We start from the raw sequence: 20759 nt of genomic DNA, 5'->3' as shown, positions 1-20759 counted from the left end.
CCCAGCTGCATGGGGCTGCCTCACTACTGACAAAGTTATACAGACGTCCACTGCCGGAGCTGAAGCTACTTGCCCTTCAGAAGGTCCAGAATGACCCTGAGCAGCAATGATAGGAAGCGTATATTTGCACAGGGCTCCTGATGCCCATTTACTAACCACACTGCTCTTTCAGGCCAATAGTCCATTCTGAAAATGCACAGAGGGTCATTGTTTTACAGAATGACACATTTCCCCTGCAATTCCAATTCATCAAAAGTCCTTTGTTGAAAGGCCATGGATCATTCATTCTGAGGGTCGGGTTGTGGGTAGTGACCCCCAGTACCCCAAATTCTATGTATCTCAAACAGTGACAACAAGCCTGTCACTGGGGTACAGCTAGTTAAGTCGAGTACCTGGCTGCTCCACTTCCTATCCAGCTCCCTGCTAGTGGCCTGGAAGAGCATCAGAGGATGGCTCCAGATGCTTGGGCCCTATCACACATGTAGGAGCCCCAAATGGAATTTCGGGCTCCTAGCTTTTTCAACTTGGCCCAACCCTTGTCATTGAGGCCATTTGGGGTGTGAACCAATAAATGGACGATCCCTCTCCTTCTATCTCTCTCCCTCTTTCTGAAACCATGCCTTTCAAGTAAGTAAACACATCTTTTAAAAAGGAAAGTGAGAACTGACTTCGGCAGCCTCCTCATGAGAACGCAGTGGGTCCAGGCTGCAAGGCTGCAACGCAGCTGGGGTATCTGGGTCTGACAGAAGGCACTTCTAAAGGAGGCCAGCTCCCAGCAACAGCTTTCAAAGCCACCCGTGCCTTCCTGTTACCTGTTTGTCTTATTAATGTTGGATTCATATTCCCCTGGAATGAGACACAGGAGATCCACAAGTCTAGCTTTAGAAGGGAACCATGGGTGTGAAAAGGAAATCAAAGCAGGAACATGGTGAGAATCATCTGCACTTAGGCTTGTTTTAAAGGTACACAAAGAAATAATTCATTTGTCCCATTCATGTGGCAATGAGTTTAGGGTCATTTGCACACAAGACATAAAAAGACTCATTAACTACTAATTGGTTATTCTTACAGCAGGTCTGGATGACAGAGCACAGCACCCAAGGGAGACAGAAGCTCTCAGGCTGTTCTGTGTAGAGAGAAGACAGCCCATCAGTTCTATTTGACTTGGGCAGATAGATCACCAACAAGGCTGTTGGTTCACCATCAGTACTAGTATTTTGCACAGTCACCATTTGGCACACCACTGTCTGCTAAGATCTTCTGAAAACATGTGATGTCATTAAAATCATCAGTTCAACGTCGGTTGAACATTAAATTCTAATTTCTGCACTTTCTCGGAAGGCAGAAACCTGGCATAGATATTGTGGTGCAACGAGTTAAGCCGTCACTTGGAACACCCACAGCTCACACAAGAATGTCTGCAACCAAGAGCCACCTCAGCTTCTGATCAGTTTCCTGCTAAGGCAGCAGGTGATGGCCTAGGTAAGTACTTGAATCCCTGCTATGTACATGTGAGAGCAAGATGGAGTGCATGGCTCCTGGCTTCAGCCAGGTCTCCCTCACTTCTCTCCTTTCCTTCTCTCTCTCTTCCCCACTTCTCTCCCCCTCATCTGTTCTGCTTCCTCTCCTTCTCTTCTCTTCGAACAACTAAGAAGAAATAAATGTTATATTAGAATCGTAAAGTCCCTCAAGACTGGCTCCTCCTTCCCTGGCCAAAATCTTCCAAGTAGAGCAGAGCATGACACAGCATGTGCAGGTGCTCTGGGCTTTGCCAACCCATACACCCCACACCTGCCTCGAGGCCTGCAGCTTTCAGATCTGTTTATGGACCCAGAAAAGAACAGACTCTGTTCCCTGACATTCTGAGACTAAATTACTGACTTGGAGTTATTCTGAATATGTATTGCCTCATCTATATCAAGAATCTGAAACATAAGTTACGATGTAACAATAAGTGTGTACCACAACTGCATTTTATACAAAATGCATTTCTCTTTCTGTATCTTGACTTAGGGCTTTCAGAACTGGGCCTTAGCTTTGCAGCCTAAATTTTGAAGCACTGATTCTATTCTTTGTGTTTCAAATTTGAAAGATATAATAAAAAATCAAAAAGCCAGAGCTCTTTGATATATTAAAATCAAAGAATTTTCAATGCTGGGATTTTTAAGATCATGAAGCTTTCATTATAGTTTTATATGATCATAGTCTAATACATTTTGAGGTAACACAGAGTGAATATAAAATTCAAAGATAGGAATATGACTTTTTATCCCAGTCCAATGCGTAATTCTAGTAGCCACTGGTTTTACTTGTTTTATTGTGCTTCAGGCTTCATGAAAAAAAATATTTTCTGCATTTGATAAATTTCTCCCTTCTGCTAATTCCTTCTCCACTCTCCTCTTCCCTCCTCTCTTCATGAGATCCCATATCTCATGCAGAGGTTAAAATAGCCATAAGCAGCACGATGACACAAGTGCACTCAGTAATGTCGTATTGACCCTGGTCACCATCAGTCTTGGTCTTCCGTCTGTGAGGACAGAGATAAACACACAGCGCCTCTGACCAGAACCAGCCAGGCCTTAAGGGTTTCCCTTGGTGTGTCTGACTTGTGGTACTAATGAGTACATCTCTAGTTTCACCCATTTTACTATAAATGACAGGCCTTAATCTCTTTATGGCTGAATAATACCCCCATGTGTATATACACCATGTATTCTTTACTCGTCCGACTGAGGCAGACACCATGGTTGATGCCACATCTCAGCTATTGTGGCAGAGCAGATGTCACTTTGATTCAATGCTATAATACTTCTGGGTGCGTATTCGCTAGTGGGATTACTGGATCACAGAGCTGTTCTATTTCCAGATTTCTGAAAAACTCTCCAATTTTCCATAGTGTCTGTACTAATTTACATTCCGACAAATATTTCTATACATCCTTGCCAACATTGTTTATTTTCTGACATTTTATATTAGCCAGTCTTACAGGGGAGAAATGATATCTCAGTGTAGTTTTGATCTAAGTTTACTTCATGGCTGGTGGTACTGACATTAAGCAAATTTTCATACATTTGTCAGTCACTTGTATTTTTTCTTTTCAGAATTGTCTAGTTACAGCCATTGCCCAATTTTTTTTTAACAGGATTGATTATTTTGTTATTTTTGCTGAGCTTTCTGAGTTCTTTATATATTCTGGATATAAATCCTTTGTTAAATAAGCAGCTTGCATATATTTTCACCCATTATGTCTTTTCACTCTACTCTTTCCTTTGCTGTTCAGAAGTTAGTTTTGCTTTGTCTAGTTTGGTATTCTTCCCTGTTCTTTCAGATCTTCTCCAAAATAGCACTGCTTAGTAATGTCAGAATTTCAAGTCTTACATTCAGGATCTAAATACATCTTGAGTTTATCTTTTCTATATGGTGAATAGGTAGGAACGGAGCTGAATAATTACAGCATTAAATGGTCCTTCAAGTCTCTACCCCACTGTTTCTTCCTTGTAATGTTTCCCATTCTGTCAGCCTCTGTGGGCTTTTAAAATTTTTTTTCTTTTATTTTTGATGTTGCTTATCTAGTTGACATGAGCACCATCGAATGGGGAAGGTGGGTGGGACAAATGCTTCCAATATTCTTTTTCTTCCCTTTTCTTCTGTATGGGCTGAAGGACAGGAGGGAGCGAGGAGAGGAAAGGGGTTGTTCTCAGCTGACGAACTTGTGAATGTCTGAATGTCTTATTGTGGGAGATTCCCTAATCTAGATTGATTATAGTAATGAGATAAATGCAGTTACTACAGTAAGACTGTAGAACCAGCTGTGGCAAGGAGTCATTACGTAGTGGGGATGAGCCTGGGTTTGGATATGCAGTTCAAGTGGATTAGGACTGGGTCTCTGGTTCCTGCAGGAAGTGTGTGTGTGGAATGACCTGATCCTCATCAGAAAGAAGGACATAGCCTTACTTTCTTACTTTGTGTTTTGGGAGAACATGAAGGACAGCTTCACACCATAATCATGGGGACCCAGCCCATAGGGACTGATCCATCACCCAGACTGAATGCATGTCAGGCGTTTGTGGCCCACCAGCAAGTGGGGCTGCGAAACATTGGGAACTCAGCAAGGTGACATGAAGTGTGCACTAGCTAGAAGTCGGGAGATGTGATGTGTAATGCCCTGCATTATCCCCAGTGTGCATGCACAGACCATAACCTTCGTGATGGGGCTACTATGTCCTACTCTAGCAGATCCTAGCAAGCATGTGAATTGTTGAATGACCAGATGGATTTTTAAGAGTTCAATTCCTATAAACTGAAAAAGTGACCAAAAATCAGACAACTAGAGAGATAGAAGATTTATTTGCTCTCCCTGCCTTGCACAGACAGCACAAATTCTGAATACTGTGGACTATATAGCACAACAGGGCACTGGAGTGTATAGGAACTGAAGGATCAAGACACATACAAGGGCCCGGCGTGGTGGCACAGTGGTTAAGGTCCTCGCCTTGCACGCCGGTTCTAATTCCGGCAGCCCCGCTTCCCATCCAGCTCCCTGCCTGTGGCCCGGGAAAGCAGTCGAGGACGGCCCAAAGCTTTGGGACCCTGCACCCATGTGGGAGACCCGGAAGAGGCTCCTGGCTTCGGATCGGCACAGCATCGGCCGTTGAGCTCACTTGGGGAGTGAATCATTGGACGGAAGATCTTCCTCTCTGTCTCTCCTCTCTGTGTATCCACCTTTCCAATAAAAAATAATAAAAATAAATCTTTAAAAAAAAAAGACACATACATAACTGTAAGGGTGAGCTAGAGAATGGCAGATACACCAAAGGTGTGGCCTCCCCACACCCTAGGGGAGTAAGACACAGTCTGCTATGGGAAGGTGGCCCCTCCCTCCCAGCTCACACAGCAGCCAGTAGCCCTGCAGGCGAGTCAGCACTGAGGCAGATCTGCACAAAGGGCCAACATCAGCCTCAACTCCTCTTCAGTGTCCCGGGTCCACGCCACTCACCGCCCTCTGTTAAAACGGTACCTGTGGCCCAGCTCTAACCGTTTGGATTGTCACTTCTTTTCCTGTGATAGCCTCCATGCACATAAAGTTAAAATTAAAATATTAACACCAAATACAATTTGCACGCTTTTTCTCCTGTCAGTTTGTCAGCCACAGAAACTAGAGCAGGAGGAGAGATTGTCTTCTCCCCCACACAACACTCATACGCATTTATAGATCTGGTTGTACTCACAGTATGTACTGAAATGACAAAAATTGCGTGACTATTGGTGGAGCAGGTAAATTAGAAGTTAGCAAATCACATTTTATTACAGTCAGCTCTGAAATCAATTTACTAGATGACAGTCTCCCAAATATGAGATTATTCACCTGCTGCCTGCAGTCGTGAAGAAAATCTTAGGGATTCCAAACCAATACCACCAGTGTCTGAAATTTCAAAGTGGAACTCAAGCTGCCTTAACAAGGCTTTCCTCCATTTCTGTACTAGTGCAGGAAAGCTAGCAAGCCACTAGGCCAACATGGCAGCTTCTGAGATTGCAAAACTAGAGTTCAAGTGGACCTCACTAAGGCTTATTTTCATTTCTGTATTTGTGCATGTGCCCCTTAAGAAAGGGAGACTGACTTTTCTTAGTGAGCTTGATGCATTTCTTCTTCATTCCCTATCTTCTCTCTGCTGTAACATATGTACAGGCACTAATATTTGAGTTTTGCACATAAGTGCCTTTCTACTGCAAGACCATTTAGGACAGGCTGGCTGAGACCCAAACACAGGTTTGATTGCTTCTGACTGCCCTGCATTATCCCCAGGCCTGAGCTGCCCCTGCCTGGTCAAAGCAGAGCAGTTGTGATGCATTTCTTTGGTTTGCTTCTTTCTCAAAACCTTGAACATGTGCATACATGTGAAGTCCAATAACACTTTCTCTCCAGGGAGGCACCTTTGCTATTTCCCTCATGTGGCTTGCCTTGAGGCAAACAGCAATTTGCAGAGGAAACATGATTTTCTCCTTTTGTTGAATTTTGCTCTGAGTCATTTGTCTGGTTATGCTACGTATTTTCACAACTTACTGTTTTCTCAGTTGTCCCTTGAACAATCCCCTGGAGTATCAGCTTATAAGACCCAAGAATTGCTTATTAAAGAAATCACTCATATTTTGTTGGGTTTCAATGACTGTGTAGTTAATGTTCTAATGGTCACTTTATTAAATCTCTTTTTTTTCTGTAATACAATAGCAACCAAGGACCCAGGCTTCTAAATTTGGAAAGCAAAAAGGAAGGAAAGAAAGACATCTGTGAGGACAGAATTCAAATCCATTAAAATCTTAAAACCCAACAAAAGCAAAGGAATATGGAGGTCAGTTTTGGAGATAATGCATATACCTGTTACCTCAATCTTGTGACAGTCTTACAGGTGCTTAATGTGGGTCCAGACCTGTCTGACTATGCACAACAAATATGTGCCATTCTGTGCATCAGTTATCAAGGAAAACTCACAGGCCTACGGGAATCAGGAAACCTGTAAAATAATCACAGACCTAGCCTTCAAAATATAAGAGCCCATTCCATGATCTTTGGGATTTTGAGATGTTCAGTATCTTGAAAACTACCTATCGCATATAACAACATATTTGTATATCTCAGCTTCCCTTTGGAGTGTTCACTGAATTTTCATACCTTGAAAAACATGTTTATATGTGTACATGATTTGAGTAAAAGCAACTTCAAGGAGACTCCAGTTAAAACAAATGTACTTCTGGCACCTCACTACCAAAATCATGTATGCAAACTGGAGGTAATCCAAAGCACAGTCAGGAGAATTGGGAAGACAATAGAGAACTCCAACACATACAATCCTGAATGTCCCTGAAGTGTTTGGCAACAATAAAGGAGCATAACAGCCCATGAATAATTTAAAAGATGTGAGCATCAGTGACAAAGAGGAATGATTGATTTGGGGGCCAGGGCATAAAAGTATTCCGATGCTCCCATCACAGCAAGAGAGAGAACAGGCATTGCTGGCATGTTCACGTGAAATAGGAAGCATCTGTTAGTCATGCATGAGATTCCAGCATCTGACTAACATGGGACTAGCATCACTGACATGGGAAAATGCATTAAGCTCCCAACAGCAGCACTTTGTTCCGAGAGGTTTAGCATCTTGAAGGGGAGCTCTTCACTTTGCACGGCACACACTTGGCCACTTACACCTTCATTGCCCAGCTGTCCTGGGAAGTGAGTCAGAGGCCAACACCAATGCAGCCAATGGAGCTCTGACTGGCACAGGCGCTGAGGGTCGGTGCAACCACAAGCCTCAACCACCACAGCAGAGAAACACAAGGGGCCTGAGGAACCAGAGCAGGCTCCCAGCATGGGGTCCCAGGAGCCACTGAGCAGGAGTTCCTCTCCCTCCCTTGCTTTGCCCTCCCCCCATCTTTGTGAAGGGGGTCTATGCTCGGTATGAGGTGGATGGAAATCTGACCTGGATCTTGCCCTGAAACGCACATCCATGAGATAAATGTGTCAACAGTTCATTGCGCCTGAGTGTAAGGTGCAACGCAGACCAAGGCAGAGGACTACCCTCCACCCCCAGGCTTCATTTGTGCTGCACGCGCAGTACTGAAACCAGGTACCAACTTACTATCAGCCTCTGTCAGGCACGGACTTCATCTCCACATCTCCAATTCGGAGATGGCAACCTGTTCTATAACCGGCTGCTATGGTAGTGCTGAAAACAAGAAAACCAAAGTCGGAGCATTGGGGGTTTGCCCTTCCTTAAACCAAAATTCTTGAGGGATGATGCAGCACGGGGAAAGCACCGAACAAAGGTCCTTAAGGGAAAATCAAGGAGTAAGTGCCCGTCCTGGGACAGTGAACCTGTCACTCCTCTTGACTTCTGAAATAAAAAACCCCAGTTTTGTATAATTTAGTATTGACCTGATCAATCATCAAGAAGAGCACAACAAATAAATGCAATTCAATCAAATAAAGGAAGAATTGTGGTGACGGCAAACAGCGGGTTTTGTGGTTTTCCATCCTTTTACATGACATCAGCAGTAATTACCATGGCTTAACTCCAATCAGGGTTCCCTGTGGCAGCATGGAAACATCCTCTTTTAGTGCTCCATTTCCTGCTGGCCAAGTTGCCTATTTTCCTTATGAACCAGAATGTCATTTAAAGTGAAGTCATCCAGGGGTTTAACAGGGTAAGCATGCCCTCGTAAGCACTCCTCATGGAGGGGTTACAGGTAGGGCAGATCAGGATATGCTCTGCATGCTTTCCAGGCTTGTAAAGAACTGCTGGTCATCTGCAAACTGGGAAGCATCTACAGGGCTCCTTTCCCTAGGGAAGGTCCTGAACCCAGTGGAGGGGTAGCAGCTCCTCATGGCTTCTGAGTACTGGGAGCAGCCAGGAGCTGTAGCCAAGCCAAGCGCAAGGCCCTCTCTCCAACTCATCTACAGTGGCTCAGATTCACACAGGTCCCACTCACAACTGACGTACAGGGAAGCTCTGCATTCTCCCAGGAAAACCGTAATTCTTAAGACACTCCACTGACAAAATGTGATCTTGGAAGGTCAGAATAAAATTATTCTATCATTCACATCATTGACAAAAATCCCTGCCCCATCACTGCAGACAGCTTTAGATTTTAATACTAATAATTACACAAGCTATTGACATCTGTCAAAGCAAATAAATGTAGTCATAAGAAAAATTACTAGAAGGATCCAGGCAGAGCAGGTAGAAGGACTGAACAGCTGCCCACGGCCACCCAGCTCTGCCTGTCCTTAATGAGTAAAGTGAGCCTTTTCTCATTAATCCAAGTTCCTTGCAATCAGTTGTAATTCAGCATTGATTCACCCAAAGAATTTGACAAACGCCAAGGCAGGCTTAGATGAGACGTTACATGGAGCAGAATCCAGAACCCATGAAGGTGGTTACTGAAGCTGGAGGGTCTTCTGGCAATGAAGGGTGACTCTGAAAATACAGGTTTCCTCCTCCCAGCTTCAAGTTTCCTCAGATTCTAACCACCTCAAACCCCATTTGTTAAAAGTGACATTAAATTAAGTACCATCAAGATGTCACTTTCAGCCTGCCAAGGGGCTTGCCCTTTCAGAACCACGCCAGCACTAGAACCGAGCCCACAGGACCCAGCACCACATACCAGCTCACACCCCCTTAAAGCATGCAGGGATTCAGAACCACGCTGTGGAGTAACCCCACACCCTCTGTGCTCCTGTACAACACACCGCCTTAACTGATCACACCCAAAAATACAGAGCAATGAACTGAGGGAAATGTTCTTACCAAGTTAAGTCCCCCAGTTCTGTTAGGATTGCTCTCTGGGTTAAGACGAGATTGTTGTTTGCAGTTTGCCACACCTGTGAAAAGATTTGAAACTTATAATTTGGGAAATACTAAGGAGCCACCATTAAATTTACTTTCACCTTTTCTTTAAAAAAAATTTAAAAACCTGAGAACCACTTTAACTTTTCTGTATCAGCACTTGCCCCCCAAATCCTCAGCCAAGTAACTAAGGAGTAACATTACTCTGTTGCTAAGTGGGAATTTCCCCCAGGCGAACATCACATTCACAAAGCACCAGCCACGGGAGGAACAGCCGACTGCTCTGTGCTGCTCTCTGCAGTCCTACCACAGCTACTAGCTCCTGCTGAGGCTGTGCCAACCTTTGTCCACACAACCATACGGACTGGACAGGGCCAGCTCTGCTCCACAGAGCTGCGTGGGCTGCAACTGGGTGAGCTCTATCAGGAAGCACTCAGATGCTAGGCTTCTGAGTCACAAGGCCGGCATTCATGGTCTCCCAGGTGTAGTCACATCACCCTGCCATCCTGACAGGTGGGAAAGCAGCAACTGAAATGAAGGAAATGTCCAAGCAATACACAGAGTCCTTTCACTGTTAACTCCGAGATGACTAAAGAACTGGCTTGGGCAGAATGGGCTACCCAAGCAGAAAGACTACAACCATGCATGTTTCCAATACCACCCCAAAACACACCTTTGAAAGCCTATAATTTTTTGTTAGCCATTGGAAGAATCAATAATAAAACCAGGATTATTTTTTGGCATATCAGCTGCCATCTTTTAATAAAATTACTTAGAAGAGCTAAATTCCAGCTATTTCTTGTAGAAACTACCAAGAAAATCTACAAAACTATAGCTTCTTTGGCACTAAGAAGGACAGCTAAGAAAACCTTTCAGTACCCCACTCCCTCTCTGAGCAGTGACTGACAATCTCTGTGGCTTTGTTCCCAAAGGCACTGTCGAGAAGTTATAAGCAGATGGTAGTGCCTCTGGAGAGACCCTTACACCAATGAAGACAGTGCCCACCAACAGAGACACACAAAACCTACACAGTGCACTTGCTTAGCACCCTGACTGCAACCCAGCCAGCTAGGCTTACCTGGAACATTGCCACAAGACAAACTGTTTATGGACAATTATGATGCACAAAACAGTATTTAGCAGGGTCCTGCCCCAGGCTCCAAGTAGCCTGCATTAGGAACACTGGCTTGGTGGTATCCACAGGTCTCACAGAAGCCACTTGCCCTAGCAGAACACACAGGCACTGGCCCAATTCTGCTGCATGCCTCACCTGTAGGGCAGCAACCTCAGTGTACACACACAGGGACTGCAGACCAGAATAGCTGACCCTCTTGTTCTGTTGACACATCCAATGCCTCCCCCCATATGCCCTACTGAATATTAACATCACAAATTCAGTATATTCCATAGTCAGAAGCCACCTGAACGGTTCCAGTGTTAAATGTCTGTGACAGGGGCTGGGGTTGGGGTACAGTTCTTATTGTTGGCACCCCATGTCAGAATGCTGCTTCAAATTCTGGGTATTCTGCTTCGAATCTAACTTCCTGCTAATGTTCCTAGTAGGAAGCGGAAGGCAGTCAGTACTCGGGCCGATGCTATGCATGTGGGAGACTCCGATGGAGTGCTGGTTTCTGGATTCAATGTGGCCCAGTCCCAGCTATTGTCCCAGCTATTATCCCAGCTATTGAGAAGTGAACCAGCAGACATAGCTCTTCATCTCTATTTCTCTGCCCTTCAAATAAATAAACCATTTTTTTAAAAATCTCTAAAACATCTCCAAACTCAGCCATATTGTGCAGTTGCCCACGAGACCTCAACTTCTTACCACTCCCAAGTACATGGTGAGAACAGGGGGGTATGCATGAGCTGCTCTCACCCAGGGCTCCCAAGACACTGTCAGCATGTAGCACCAAGCTACAGAGCCGTCTGCTGAACCATCCTCTGCCTCATTCAACTTCAGTAGAAAACTGGCTCACATTAGTCATGACTGTCAGTTTGTGCTGCTAATCTGACGTGTGTGTTGAGTAGCATGCATGTGTATGTGTGTGAGCCTTATGCATGTGCACATGTGTGTGAGGGCACTTGGTGTACATAAGAGATCGTATCAGTATCATTAAGCTCCCTTCATTCCCTCATGTTTAGGTACAGGATTCTCTATGAGTTATGTGACAGAGTTCTTTAGAAACCAAAAGTGAAGTTAATACATACACATACAGGGATACTTCAAAAAGCTCATACAAAATGGAGTTTAAAGGTAAGTATCTCAGTGCAAGAAAAAAACTGATTGAAAGCCTTGCATACAAGAAGTTCTCAAAAGTTCATGGAAAATGTTTGCTGGGAAAAAAAAGTGAATTTCAAAGTTCTTACTGCATTTACAATTCAATGGAAAAACATTATATTGTATATATATATATATATTTCTGGTTCTCATTTCACTGTGCATCATTTCACGTTAGGAATATTGAATAATTTCTGCCTTACGCTGTAATAGCTAAACAGCTACATTCTAGAGAATATTATGCAAAAAGCATGTCATTTATCTTTCTAAATACTGATTATCAAATAACTAACTATTTTTTCTTAAGTTAATTCAAAAAATTTAACAGGGTGGATTCTTGTAAAGTCCTGCTGTGGGGACAGCATTACGTAAAATCAAAACCAGACAAAGACAAAACAGAAAATGAAGGCTGCACACTGATGTAATGAACACAAATCCAAAACCCTCCACAGTGTAGCAGCAAGTTGAATCCAACTGCATATTCAAAAGGTTATCGACCATGACCAACTGGAATCAGTGCAGGGGATACAAGGATGGCTCAATACATGCAAATCAAAAATGTGACATACTACATCAACAAAAATCATACAATGATCTCAATAGATGTAGAAAAGTTATCTGATAAAATTAAAGTCCCTTTCACAACAAAAAGGATAAGCATATGAGAAACAGAAGGAACATACAACACTTAGATAATAGTTAACAGCCAACATTGTCATACTAAACGGAGCGAAGCCTAAAGCTTTCGCTCCAAGATCTGAGCAAGAAGACGAGGGTGATCACTTTCCCACACAGTAATGGGACAAAGCACTCCGTCTCAGCAAGAGACAGCAAGACACAGAGTACCCACAAATCAGAAGGAAGTATAATTTTCACTGTTTGTAGATGACACAATCTTTGCTTAGAAAACTCAACCAAAACCTTCTAGAACTAATTTTTTTAATCTATTAAGGTTCATAATATCTCAGTGCACAAAAAAAAGTAGTATTGTTACACATCGAAAGTAAATTATCTGAAAAAAAGAAATTAAGAAAGTAATTTCATTTCCAATGACTACTAAAAATAAAATACTAGAGACAAATTTAGCCAAAGAGATGAAATTTCTCTAAATGAAAACTACAAAACAGCTGTGAGAAAATGAACACAGCACAAGGAAATGTTAGACTATCCTGTGTTCATGAATCAGGAGAATCACTATCAGGCAAAGACCATAATAGTCCAAATTATAAAGTTTGGATGCATTACCTATCAAATATTAATGGTAGTTTTCACAGAACCACAAAAATGAATCTTAAAATTGTATGGAACCACAAAATAAAACAAATAGCCAAAGTAAACTTGAGCAAATAGAGCAAAGTAAGAGACATCATACTGTCTAATTTCAAAATATACTATTGATCTACAGAAATCAAAATAACATACTATTAGCATAAAAACAGGTCCACAGACCAATGGAGCAGAATTGAGAGCCCAGAAGTAAATCCATGTATCTGCTATGAACTAATCTTTAACACAGGTGCTAAAAATATACCATTGGAAAAGGACAATCTTTCCAACAAATGATGTAGGGACAATTGGTCACTCAGGTACAGAATGAAAAAGACCCCTGTTTAAATAGACCTCATCATGTGCAGAAGTAATCTCAAAATTGATTAAAGACATTACTGTAATGCCTGAAATCATAGAACTATCAGAAGACAGCATAGGGAAAATGCTTTAGGAGACCGGAATGGGCACACTAGAGGGGCTATGAGTCAGGGCAGGGGGCTCAGACTCTGAAGCAAGGGCAATCAAAGTAACAATACATGCATGTTACTTCATCAAACTAAAGAGTTTCTGCAAGCAAAAAAATTATCAGTAGAGTGACAAACTATAGAATTTGAGAAAGTATTTTAAAAGGAAATATCTGGCAAAAAGTTATCATTGAAAATATATAATAAACTCAATCAACACAAGATCAAAAAATAGCCTAAATAAGCTGAATTTAAAATGAATAGTTGACCTACTGTGCACCACTCAAAAGAAGACATACAAAGGACCAACAGTTGTAGGGGGGTGAAATTCAACATCTCTCATCATACAGAAACACAAATCAAAACCACAATGAGTTAGCACCTCTCTCTGGGGAGAGTGGCTATTATCAAAAAGAAAAATAATTGAAAAACAATCTTGGTTACGATGTGAAGAAAAGGGAACCCTTGCACATTGTTGGTGAGAATGTGAATTAGTACAATCTATGGAAAACTAAATGGAGGTTTTCTATGGAAAAGTTAGAAATAGAAACACCAATGGTTACAATGACTGGTGTGAGTGGAGAGGAGGAGAGAACGGGAAAGGTCGACTCGTGGTGCCTAGTCATACTTGGACAGCAGTGAGCAACTGCAGAGCACAGACTACAGTCATTTACAGTGCATTTTAACAAAGATCTCAAAGAAAAGATATGAACGTTCTTGTCACGGATAAACATCAAGGGCCTGAGGAAATAAATATATTTGCCCTGATTTGGACAGTACCAAATGCATACATGCATAAAAGCATCACATGGTACCTTATAGACATATATTATGTTTATGGATCAGTTTTAAAATTTTTAAAGAAAGGGAAAGGGCTGTTAGGGTGATGTAAAAGGCTAATCCTTTGCCTGCTGGTACCAGTAGCTCATATGGGTGCTAGTTCATGTCCCAGCAGCTCCCCTTCCCAATCCAGCCCCATGCTTACGGCCTTGAAAAGCAATGGAGGATGGCCCAAAGCCTTGGGACCCTGTACACATATGGAAGACTCAGAGAAGTCTCCTAGCTAGCGCTGGCCCAGCTCTAGCAATTGCAGCCATCTGGGGGGTGAACTAACTGATGGGAGATTCTCTCACTCTCTCTGTAATTCTGGCTTTCCAAGTAAAAGAAATTTATCTTTAAAATTTTACAATCATGGAAATAAGAAATCTTTAGAGTGGGAAAATGAATACCCAAAACAGCCATATCAAAATAAGAAATCTCACAAGACACAGACAAAAAAGATGTCACCGGGAACAGAGAAGAGCTCGCCAGAGTAGTGGAGAGTGCAAAATACTACCAAAACCCAAGGCTGTGTCACAACTCGAGGGCTAGAGTGACCTGTTTCTGCTCTAACAAAGGCACTTGATCCCCACAAATCAAAGATAAGTTCCATAGAATTAATCTAAATAACTGATAACAAAATGTAATGAACACTCACTGCAAAGATCTCATACTATATAACCATAAATGTACACAAATTTGTGTCCATGTGTAAATACACAAAGACATGCAGTTGGAAATGCACTATGTGAAATCATCTGTCAAAGGTAACTTTAACAACACGTGAGTGCATTTTTTTCCCAACTGATATATTAATACTCAGTGCTGCAGTTGCACTTAGAGGCACAAAAACAGGTCTGAAAAGTTCCCCAAAAAGTATACGAGAAATGCATATTATGAGCACATTGATTTCAGAATTATGAATACCAACATAAACTCATAATGTGTTGTTACATGTTTGGACAGGATCTGAGTTTAAGAAGAGTTCCCCATCATAGCAACATGAGTCATGCTAAAATTGAAGCAAGAAGAAACAACAGATTTATGGATAAGCCTGCATGAAAGAATGAGGTCTGGCTCTGCTCCTGGGAAATAGCACATAAGGTCTTAAGTGATTGAAACCTTACCAACCTCACAGGAGGCCCAGACTGACTTCCTGGCATCCAACCTCGGAGTGCCCACCCCTGCAAGCCTTTGGGGCATGAACCAGTGGGTCAGAGATCTCTGCATCTCTGCTTCTTTTTCTAAAATAGTTAGTTAGTTAGTTATCTATGAACAATTGAGACACGGCAGGGATCCAAACACTTGACCATCTCCCTCTGCTTTTTCAAGGCCATTAACAGGGAGTTATGTTGATAGTGGAGCAGCCATGACTTGAACCAGTTCTCATTTGAAACGTTGACACAGAAGGCAGCTGCTTCACCCTGTACACTATGTCAGTTCTCTCTCTGCTTCTTAAAGAAATAAAATTTTAAATTAATAAAACACAGTTTTCAACAACTTGCTAATGTGTAGAACGAGATTGTAATTCTGCAGAATGCATTTTAATTCATTACAATAAAATGTGGGTTGGAATAAATGAGATGAAAGCACAATTAAGGTCACACGAACACATTGAGGGCATGACATATTTGGAGGGATACACACTCTCAGCTGAAAATTTATATTAAAGTAAACTTTTTTTAGATATTAAAATATCAACATTTACCATAAACTATGTGAGACTGCACACTGCAGAAATGGACTCAGTGCTCAAGAGCCAACTGGACCCTGGAACTCGGGAGGCTTGTGAAGGCCTCCAGATTTTGGATGAATATTTGGTGGATATTTCTTACACTGGTTACTCACATAACAGGCATGAAGTGTCTGCAACTCAACTTGGTTCTGTTTAGCAAAAGGAAAAGCATGAGGAGACCGGCTGATCAGAGACCCTTTCAAGAATGTCATTTTCTCCTGCCATTTTTTTACACATCATTGCTCAAAACTAATGAAATTTCTCAAGGACATAAAAATGTAAAAAAAAAAAAAAAAAGATTAAAAAAGACTTTTGATAGATCATATTGGGCATAAAATATGTTGGCAAAAATTACAATTAATCAGAGTGAAAAGTGACTCCACCCTGCAGGACATGGTCCCTGGCAAGATACAGTGTTCAGCTACGCTGGTTCTTGCAAAATCTATGCGAAGCATACTGCAAGGCTGCTGACAACAATGGGCTGCACTGTATATTAAAGAGAGAACTTTAATGAAACCCTATGAGGAGCTGAAGATTTAAACCAACGTTTTCTCCCTTTTAGCGTTTTCATTCCGCTTAATGGACATTACTTTCCTATCCAATACATATATGGTCAAATTGGCCATTAAATCAACCATCAGCAACCAGAAGACAATCTATCTTGTGACTAAATACACTTCTGAGTCAATTTCAAAGTAATGCAAGATTTAGAAATCTACATAAGATGCACCTTATCACTCTCCTGGAGTTGATAGTGATTTATTGTTGACTCGTATCACTGGGATGCCACAGGGCTGCAGAGCCATTACAGAACGACTGGGTTATCCTGCCTGACATGACCTGAAGAGGAGTAGCTCCATGTGTATTTGACTTATGTTAGTTACAGTCTGCCTTATTGCACAGAAAAGTTATTTAGAATAGTTACTCAACTATTCTGATTTCAAATTACGTACACATTTATACACAACAGACTACATAAACATGAGCACAACCATATGCAAGAGACCCATTGTGCATTTAACATCTGAGCTGACCACTGAGCACAGGACACATTGAAAATGGATACAATGGTTGCAATGGGACTGTAGGCTTTTATCCTCCATTTCTCGAACTTTATCAAATTCTATCCAAAAGCATGCTACCTGGGGTAGGACAAAAAAGATTCCTAAAACAACCCAAAGTTTTTAGCATATATTTGAGCTGAAATTGCCCTAAAAATATAATTTGTTAAAACTATACATTTTAATAATATCATTATATTTTGTTTTAATTGCCTCTGTATCCTAATTCTTCAATCCCAGTTATAGCTTTGTAGATCAAATCCATACGAGCACTGTTTGCCTTTATCATGTAGCTAGATGCCAAAATCAACAGACGGGCGAGTGGACAGAAGAACAGATCAACACACACAGATGGACAGGTAGATGGATAAACAAAGAAGGAAATGAATGGCCAACAGGCTTGCCAAGCCCCCAACAGCACTGGTTGGTTTCTTTGGTGTTGGTTCCACATCTGGTGTTGAGTCTCACCTGCATCATAGCACCTGGCCATGGAGTCGGGGGCATGGGTGTGGAGTGGGCCTCCATGGATCCTGCACTGATCCTGAGGAGCTGCTGCCAGCCACACATGTGTGCAGGCACACACACACATGCTGGCCACACCACTAACACTGGAGCAAAACCACACACAGGAAGCTGAGAGCAGTGACAGCAGGTACTCAAAGGAATACAAAAAGGTGCAAAAAATTAGGGAGATGCAACAGGAGGAATAAGGAACACAGAGGTAACACATGGCATGGCTCAGCTGAAGGACTGAAGGCTCTGACATCTCCCTTGCTAACAGCATCAGCACTGCACAACCTGTCCATATGCATGCATCTCTGACACACCCTAACTTTCCAGCCCATACTTTCTGCTTCTGCTTTGAGCGCATGGATCAAAATTAGGCTTTAGCCTTTGATTTTCTTCAATAGCTACTGGAAATGCTAAGAGTTTGTATTTATCTTTTAGTTCAGACATGCAGTACTTTCCATTTGATTAAAGGAATGGGCATCAAAACTTGCACACAGGTAGGGCACTGTCAACCCCTGGTTTACACCTGCTATTTCTTACATGACATAAGCATTAATTTGTCCATGAAGATTCCTGGTGAAATTAGTTACCTGAAATAATAGGCATAAGTTAAATTGCCACAGATTTTAGCTTTCATCAAGAATTTTTCTGTTCTCAACAAGAAAATATTTTGAAAAGACTAAACCACCTTTATAATTCTACTTTTAAAACTCTCCCATGGGAAATTTATTCAGAAAATAATCTCACTGAATTATCTGCTAAACACTAAAGTAAGAGGAAGCACTTGGGAATAAAATGACATAGGGTAAAGGAATTTTGTCTAAGAAGTCATGAAAATGTTTCCTTCTTTTAAAAAAAAGGCAGAAGACCACTCACTACCACCCTCGTGACCTGTCTTAACTTCCCGCCCTTGGTTCCAGGCACTGGCATGTGCATAGAAGGTACAGCATGTCTAAGCAACTGTACTGTATTTGAGTCAGCCTCCACTTTTGCTTGATGAGCTGCCTCACAAGGAACAAGAAATGTAATTGAAAAATTGATTGAAGCTTATGTTGTGGTTTAACTTGCATTCACTTTCAGACTTCACAGGTGATAGCTGCTAGATCCTGTAAAAATACCATGATCCTGTAAAAAGACCATCCCTGCTACCGTCCTTCTATGAGCCATTGGCCTCTGTGGTGGACTGGGATGCCCCCTGAGGATAGAGACCACCACGACTTGCTCACTCTTGTTCCCAAACTCAACAAGAGATTGGGTGTATTCCCACTCAATGTTCAGTGATTGCATGTTGAATGAATAAAATGTTTATAAACATAATCATCCTCTAATGTATCCAGGCCTAAAATAATCCCTGTAAGTTATTTTCATTGGATATTTGGTCTTTCACCTCTCACCTATTTCTTCAATGTGATTAAGTTAAAGTGAATTTGATTGTCACATGTTTCTGATAACATACACCTTTCAGTTGATTTGAGAAGCATAGACAGAGCTCATGTTTACTGACACACTCCCCAGAATCTCACATTTCACCCGGACCAAATCAGGAACTAGAAATTTACTTTGTGTCTTCTGTGGGTTCCATTTTCTGCCGCTTCCCGATGCACGCATTAGCATCTCACACATGTTATACCTCTGAATGAGGAACATTTTTGTTACAAATTTTCTACCACAGTTTTGTGGGTAGCTAGTTTCAAGTCCTATCACCCTCACATTTAAAACATTCCTTGAGACACCTAGTTTCATACAGAGCATTCAGTATATCAATTCCCAAAGATTTGGGCTGGCAATGACAAATTCCATAAAATTGAAATTGAAATTTCACAGAGCCAGCAAGTAAAACATCACTAACAAAGCTGAAAGTGAAAAAAAAAATTCAAAAATCATAAAATGACAAATGCAGAAGTTAATTTCACTTTTGTTCAATAGTCAGCAATGCACCTTGTCCCAAACTCAAGTTAGAGCTGTCAAGAGAAATAGTACTGTGAACAAACCATGCTTGGGACCTGGCAAGCACAGCAACAAGGGTCTCCCATGTCTGCACTTGCAAACTTGGGCAGGTGCTGCCCTCACTAACAGCATCTTAACTTTGATAATCACCTGTCTTCAGGAAGACTTGGTAGGATTCAAGCCAAAACCACTGGCCTTCGGGCAGCAGCATGAGCTGGACTGAAATGGCCTCAGGTTCCTGAGTATCACAATTAGTATTTGCATCTACGAGTCACTGTTTGCTTCTGACACTGGTGCTCCATTTACAGTCATGAAATAAAACCTCCATTTCAAATAAGGGGTTTTTTTTAGTGAGTTGTTTAAAATTCATGAGAGCTGCAGCAAGCAGCAAAATATATGACCTGGGGACTGCGAGCCAGGAGAGGAAGAGATTGAGGTGACCTGGGAGGGAGGACAGCAGGAAGTCATACACTAAGACAGAAGGTCTCCAGGGCTACAAGACACAGTGGAGAGCAAGGGAGCTGGGCTGACAGCTTGCTGGCCTGGACAGCCAAGGACATCCAGGAAGAAACAGCTCAGCCCAGTGACAAGCAGGAAAAGGGATTTAATGGTGGCATGTTGGCCTTCGTGGAGAAGAGCAGCGGTGGGAGGCACAGGGCCAGCAAGTGGAAGGCCCAGTGGCTTTGGAGTAAGAAACCTCGATGGGGAATTTCCCAGAATTACTGATGAAGAAATAAATCCAAATGTGCAGAGGAGGCTGACACAGATCTTGTGGTCATGTGAAAGTGAGAAAAGAGCAGAGCAGGGGGAAGCTGAAGCCAGATAGAGAGAAGGAGCTGTGGTGAAAAAAGGCTTTGTGGTGGGGCCCTGTGCACCACAGCTTGAAGCTAGACTCACTACTGGGTCTCAGCTCCCACTTCTGCCCTGACCCTAACCACGACAGCCCCGCTATGCCTAGTACATTTTTCTGAAAGCAAAAAAAGCAGAATTTACCATGTGTAAACATTTATGTTAGAATATGACATAAAATCTCAGGTTTTCTGAATGAGGCAATCTTCTATCACTTGGATGAGTTGACATTAAGACAAACTCACAGACCCACTGGGTCCAGCTGCCCGGCCTCAAGGAGAAACCCTTGCATGCTGGTCACTCCTCGAACAACTGAGAGGGCCATGAGAAGCACAGCAACCCTGTAAGCAGCATTCACATCACAGAAGAAGCAAATTACAGCGTTCAAGAGTACAGCCACTGCATCTGGGATCTCAGCTACTGCTTGGGAAACCCAAGTTGAGTTCAGCTCCTGCTTTCAGCCTGGCCCAGCCCTGCCTCTCTTGGGCA

General features: G+C 42.3%; 1 protein-coding gene across 1 annotated transcript in view; it reads right to left on the bottom strand.

Annotated features, from left to right (window-relative positions):
* The window catches only part of CHL1 (cell adhesion molecule L1 like), a 104717-nt gene that overhangs the window by 71481 nt on the left and 12477 nt on the right, over positions 1-20759 (bottom strand). The window contains exon 2 of the mRNA XM_040994878.1: positions 9300-9373. The gene's annotated coding sequence lies outside the window, so the exon portion shown is untranslated. The remainder of the gene's footprint in view (positions 1-9299; positions 9374-20759) is intronic.

Source organism: Ochotona curzoniae, unplaced genomic scaffold, assembly GCF_017591425.1.
Source record: "Ochotona curzoniae isolate NIBS_2020 unplaced genomic scaffold, NIBS_Ocur_1.0 contig_908, whole genome shotgun sequence".
Taxonomy (NCBI): domain Eukaryota; kingdom Metazoa; phylum Chordata; class Mammalia; order Lagomorpha; family Ochotonidae; genus Ochotona; species Ochotona curzoniae.
The sequence above is the reverse complement of the archived record's forward strand: the minus strand, read 5'-3'. Positions and strand labels throughout refer to the sequence as shown.